The 7,002-nt window shown below is 34.4% G+C and overlaps 1 pseudogene; it reads right to left on the bottom strand.

Annotated features, from left to right (window-relative positions):
* Positions 1-2,001: 2,001 nt before the first annotated feature.
* Positions 2,002-2,142, bottom strand: LOC145277207 (U2 spliceosomal RNA; annotated as a pseudogene).
* Positions 2,143-7,002: the final 4,860 nt, after the last annotated feature.

The following is a 7,002-nucleotide window of genomic DNA, read 5'->3' on the forward strand; positions in this document are numbered from 1 at the left end:
ACAACAAAATACGCAAGAGGACAGCGGAAACGATATAATTAGAGTATGAATGTCTTCCTTAAACAGTTTTGTTCTAACTCGTGAAAAAAACTAAGCCAAGATAGATGTTTTTGGCGTGCTGCAAGCCACAAAGGAGCTACAATTGCTGAATTCACACGCAATGAGAACGCAAGAGATACGTGACTAGAAAAGACAGAGCATCGGAAACTATGCTTCAGAATCATCCCATAGGTGGTGTACACGCGGGGATGGTTTAGATCTCGAATCAGCCTACACAAGATATTACCAAACCGACGGAAGAATTACATGATCACGCTTATCTTCGAAATCGATGGACGACCTCATTCATATCTCTGAGTACATTACATAGTAAACAATCGCTTTAACTATGTTCCCCGAAATTAGTAAAATAATTTCATTTCACTTAATTTTAAATATGAATAGAAATAAATATAAATATACAAAAGACCTGCATGAAGTCATTAATTCGTAGGCATAATATTATAATGGCTGACGTGGTGGGGTTCGTTACTTTTATTTGCTTGTTTGTTTTTTTAACTTCTACTCTACTCAATTTTTGCCTCATGTGTGGGGGGTGATTACAGTCTCGCGATTCACGAAACGGACTGACGACCTGAGTATCCCAAATTCGAATCGAGTTCGTTCTACAAAAAGTCATTTTCACTTAGGATGCTGACAATCTTCACGTGATCCCTCTTTTAATACGTGATGTCTTTCTAGAAAAAATTCTAACGAGAAAAATATCGGTGACACCAATGCCAACAAAAGAATCTTGGAATTCAATTATTATTATTATTATTATTATTATTATTATTATTATTATTATTATTATTATTATTATTATTCTGATGATGATGATGATGATGATGATGATGATGATCTCATGTGTAAGTTTGCTACACGAACCATATTTTTACACACTTGTTCGAAATATTATTACATAAAGTTGTAAGGTCCGATGTTATTAAGAACTGTGACGTCACTCGCTGAAAATTGCCATTGAAAACTTCTACTTATATATATATATATATATATATATATATATATATATATATATATATATATACTAGATAGAAATTTACCTACGCAACCCCTATACAATTTGCCTATAACTATGCCTATAAAATAAGATTTAGACTACCGATGTTTGTTCAAGTAAAGTAAAGTCGATATTTTCTATTATTCATTAGTGTGTCAAATTACATTTTTATCGATAAAGATAATACTTGCTTTTAAAAGCGAATATATGTTTCCCTTTGGCATAAGTAATCCTTCGTTCAATCATAGACTTCTGAGAATTAAACCATTTTCGTTGACGTATACATGTAGATAAAGACGTATTAAAAACCATAGTCCGCATTGTGTTCCATCGTTCATTCGTTACTCATTTGTAAACGTTCAATTGATCTAATTGAATCCTTTCAAGTGACTGATCGATGATGTACGCTTGTCGCTAAAATGCAAGCGAAACATATAAAAGGTAAATTCTTCGTACCGATTTGGCAAATAACTAGGATATCACATTTTATGATTCCGTTCCAATCAAACTTGTAGATCGAAAGAGGCGACATTTAGAAGGAGTTGGACAGTCGACCATCGAGACGGATTGTTCAGATGATTTCAAGTGCTCTGCAAGTGGAATGTCCGATTTCATATCGGCGATGGGGATAATCGACAGTGTACGAACATATTTTAATTTGTAAAACCTACAAGGAAGAATAATAAGGCCGATAGCCTTTAGTCACGTGCTTTCGTGTAATGAATGAATGTGTGAATGTAGGATTGACATGAAATTCTTAAAGATAAAATAAAATGACCGAAAAATGGGCTGAAATGACTTAAATAAATAAAAAGTAAATGACTTAGAATGACTTTAATGAAATTAAGAATGACTTGAATGCTTAAAAAATAACTGGAATCCTTCAAAAACAACTTGAATGATCTGGAGAATGACTTGAATGGCTTTGAGACTGACTGGTTGTAAAGTGGGTGATCATTTTACACTTAATTAATACAGAAAAGTGATCCCCCACTTTATATCACAAAGTTACAAACATAAGTACAGCATGTAGTAAGAACATATACTACACTTTGATCTTGGCCAAAAGGCCAAGAAAAGCTTAAAAAGCTAAGAACAGCATCTATTAACAATAGACCTTTGATCTTAACCAAAAATGCCAAGCACAAAACCGACCAACAGACCGATCGACGAACCGACGGAGTGACTTGTATAGTCATTTGCACGCGACTAAAAATATATTGCTTTTCGCTGAACAAATTTTACATTTATTCTTCAATCTAAGTACATTCTTTGACTTCAGGAGGCATGCTATGTATATATCTGAATTAATTTTGTTTATATCTATACACACGACACAGCTATCTATGACAGCACTTTGAAGAGCATTGATGATCAATTTTTTTTCTGATTCTCCCTCTCTTGTCCAACGTAGTGTATGTGATATTATGTGAGAACAGTAGCTTGTTATTTTACCCTCTCTTTTCACAACCAACGCTCAGATTCTCATTTTTCTCCAGTTTAAATAAATGTTTTTTTTATCTCAGACCATCCTCGCTTTCAGGATACATACGGTGTAAAATCTCTATCTATCTATCTATCTATCTATCTATCTATCTATCTGAATATGTTTTTGACTACATGTGTGTGTATTTACCGTCTTTTCAATTCAATAGAAATCCTCCTAAATTTGCTGATGAGCAGACCGTGCTTACCAAAAAAACTATGTATAATTGTTCTACGTGACTTCATGTATACCACAAATAAAAAGCACGGATTTCCGAAACGATCGTACAGATAATTGACTTTGTTGTTGTTCCTTCTTATGAAACTGATTTTTAATTTAATTAAATTTTGATTTTTAAATTAAAATTTTTTTTTTTTAAATTTTTAAATTATAAATCACATTACTTAATATTGAATTAGCTCTAGGACATTTAACTATCGAGCGTATTATATATCTAAATTACAACGAGCATTTCCTGTATTTTGATTAAACTAGTAATTTCACTATTACATTAAAATACACTTAGCTCTTTAGACTATTATTCTAATCTCCTTTAAATTATATATATATATATATATATATATATATATATATATATATATATATATATATATATATATATTATTCAGGCGTGTGGAAAACTTTTTAATTCGTTTGTATCCGAAAAAAGGTTGCTACTAGGTAAAAATTGAAAAATCAGTAGGTCGGAGTAATCCGATTTTTATCTGTTTGTCAATTGTTTCACGAATGCGTATACATGAATAGTTCACAATAGAGATTACTTATGTTAAGACTTAGTGGTTTGAAAACACCTTTGAAAGGTCGTGTCACGCTTTATGTAAAAGTTATTGAACATGACTCACTGTCTTTAAGTTTGTGTTTCGATCTCAGCTCGAGTATTTTTTTTAATTATGGTTTAGAAAAAAAATAAACAAAAAAAAACATTATACTAGCATGCACATGTCTCAGTTTCTGTACGAATTAAAATATTTATGCGTATTTTACGATCCGACCATGCCGGGCAGCCTACTAGTATATATAGTTCCAGAAAAAATTAAAAGTTGGGTTATTTCACTTAATTGCTGTTTAATGATTATCAAGACAATTTGATGTACATCTGATATATATAAAATTTAATGTTTTACCATGGCCATATTAATAGCTTATGACATATTCTAAAGAAACTGATATTTTCCAAATAGTTTTAAATTATTATTTAATAACTATTGGCCAAATGTTGCTAAATGTTGCAAAAATCAGACGTATCTGAATATCCATAACGAGTTTCCGATCACTATTTATCGCCGTGTTCAAAAGTAAATTAAACTGAATATAGCCTACATTATGCACTTTTCTATATACCGTGTGGTATACGGCATATTTCAATTAGAAAGATTTAATATAACTTTCCAGCACAAGTCTGAGCATGGATGTAACCGTCAAGTTACGTCGAGTTATAATTTTGAATTTAATTACTTCAACAATTCCATCAAAATCCTTCAATCTATAAACTAAAAGAAAATTTTACAGTTGAATTCTATATTTTAAACTTTTGTATTTTTAATAATCTGAGATTTTTTAAAACCATTTATGGCCTGAATTATTATGTAGTTGATTAAAAACATATTTATTGTTAATTATAGATGGCGGCATACTGAATGTAAGCAATGGACAGTAGCAATCCGGAGGTATCTGGCATTTACCTAGATACTGAACTAATACGTACAAGGCGTGTTTGAATCAATTCTCAATTTATTTATGCCGTTATATTCATTTATTTACGAATGAGCGAATTAGTTGAACCAGGTCATAAAGGGTTAATTTGATGAAATTGGATTTATCTCGCTTTGCATTCAAATTTTTCATTTGGATAGAAACAAGAGGCGTGGGTTTGGAGAGAGCTAAATGCTTGTCGAGATCGAGTTCGGGTGTGGGAGTGAGACGGGGTGATGTTAGGGGGTGGTGTGCTAAAAGTGTAGGGATAGGAGTAGGGGAGAATTCCTCATAATCATAGCTGATTAGTCGAGCTCATTATCGTTATGATGGAACGGATCATTATCATCATTAAAATCGATTATCATTATAATCGACGCAGTTTTCTCTCTCTCTTTCTCTCTCTCTCTCTTTCTCTCTCTCTCTCTCTCATGGTTTCTCTTGTCTGGACAAATGGAGGGCAGTATATCAATGTCCTTTTTTTTCTCGAAGTTGCTACCGTGGAGCAACACAGTCTATCCCCCATCCCATCTGCCATAAATTAGCCGACACTATTTGCTTACTACCCCCCCCCCAAAAAAAAAACTATAATCGATTTGGTTCGTCCTTATTAATGATTGTTGTAATAAAGAATCATCGGCCTTTTATGCACGCACAACCCACGGGCAATCCACACTAACACGTACTCAGATACGCACACAATAATCTGTTTGTTATGAATATTAATATTCGTTTTTATGTTGATAAACAATTCAGGTAGAAGGTAATTAAAAATGTATATGTATGCAATAGTGATGGGACGATTCCAATATTTTTCCGATTCCGATTTAACGATTCTGAATTAAATTCCCGATCCCGATTAAAAAACAAAATTTTTTTTAATCTCTAAATATTTACCTGTACAGTTTATTAATTTTTTTAAAAGTTTAGGATTACTGTAAAAAAACATTGAAGATGTGCATATATTTTTGCAAACGTTTAAAATACAGCTGTGAGGTGGTGATATACAGATTTTAGGTAGTTTAAAATCAATAACTCTTTTTTCTTATGTAATTATTGGTACCAGCAGTTTTAGTCTCAGTGCGTTTATTACGCTGAGCTAGGTCATAAGCAATGAAGAAATCGTGACAGAAACTCCCCTCATCATCTGTCTTGTTTGAGTGGGATAACCATCCCACATTATGACCATTGAAGTCTCCGCAGACGTAAATGTTAGCGGAAGGGTGAGCAGACAGGATGTGGTCAATTTTCTCAGATATGTTCTTAAAGATAGTAACCCCGCTGTTATGGGGGCGATAGGGGGCAAATATAAACACAGTGGTGTGAGCAAGTACAACCCAGAAGTACATATAGGAAAATTTAGGGTCTTCTCTGGAGATGTCCCTATCACATGGAAATCTATCTCTAATGTAGGAACATATTCCATGTCAATGGCGATTTGGGGGTCAAATTTAGATGTTAAATTAGGATATCCTTTTATTACGAACTCATATAGAGAAATAGTCGGTCCAATGCCAGTTTCGCTTAAGAGAGTAAGTCTGGTTTGGTTACCTGTAATTGGATTTCAACCTCTGGAAAGTTGGAACGTAGACTCTTGATGTTGGAGGAGACATGGTAGTGGGGATTTACGCTAGTTCTGGATTTAATCGTGTATTCTTTCTGGAGACTTTTCGTGGTGGGGTTTTAGGATTTGTGAAATAGGTCGACAGATTTGGTTAAAGCAGGGCACGGAGGGAAAGTAAGAGAGAAAAAGAAGTGAATAATACTTTTTTTGTAGAAAATGATAAGGTAGAGCCATAACAATTACCCACTAATATGGCATTGAGAATATTGAGGATTAATATGGGAGGGGAGACTATCTTCAAATTCTATTCTAAACTGGGAATGGGCAAAGGATTTATACTAAGTAGATATAAATAAGTCCCTCTTGTCATTATTTTTTAATGGACAGTAGTTAATGCAGTGGATGTGTTATCGGCAGCTCCAGTAACTCTCGCTTCTCCTTTTTTGTCCCTCGGTCCTCATTTCTAATGGGTGATGTTTCTGACAAAGGGTGAAGAAAAAGCTGCTTCCCAGGTCGGTAGTACTTCGTGAATAGTCTGAGATGTCGGAAATTTTCTGTCTCTATGTCTATCCTTGCGGCCATGTCACTAGTAAGGGTGCTGGAGGTAAACGTTTTCATCTGGGCTGACGTTAATCGCCTGATAGTCAGGGACCCGAACCTTGGAATAACCACTAAGGAGGCTGTCCTATCAGCAGGTGAAAAGTACTGGGGCTAGTGTATTGCCATTTGATGAATGGATTCTAGACCGTGCAGTAGTCTCTGGTGGGGCCTCTTGATGCCATACTAGTGGGTAATTGTTACGGCTTTACCTTATCATGTGCTACAATAAAAAATTCCCGTCTTTCCTCTCTTACTTTCCCTCTCTGTTCTGCTCTAACTAAGCATGTTGACCTGTTCCACAAATCCCAAAATCCTCAACATGAAATATCTCAAATAAGAAACACGAATAAACCTAGAACCCCATCCTCCTACGTAGACCCCTACTACCGTGTCTCCTTCTCCAACATCAGGGGTCTACGTTCTAACCTTCCAGAGGTTGAAAGACAATTACAGGAGACGTAACTTGACATATTCTTTCTAAGCGAAACTGGAATAGGGCCGACCACCTCTCTAGATGAGTTCATAATTAAAGGATACTCTAACTTAACATCTAAATCTGACCCACAAGATCGCCACGGG

Source organism: Euprymna scolopes, chromosome 5 (assembly GCF_053919585.1).
Source record: "Euprymna scolopes isolate OS-2025 chromosome 5, ASM5391958v1, whole genome shotgun sequence".
Taxonomy (NCBI): domain Eukaryota; kingdom Metazoa; phylum Mollusca; class Cephalopoda; order Sepiida; family Sepiolidae; genus Euprymna; species Euprymna scolopes.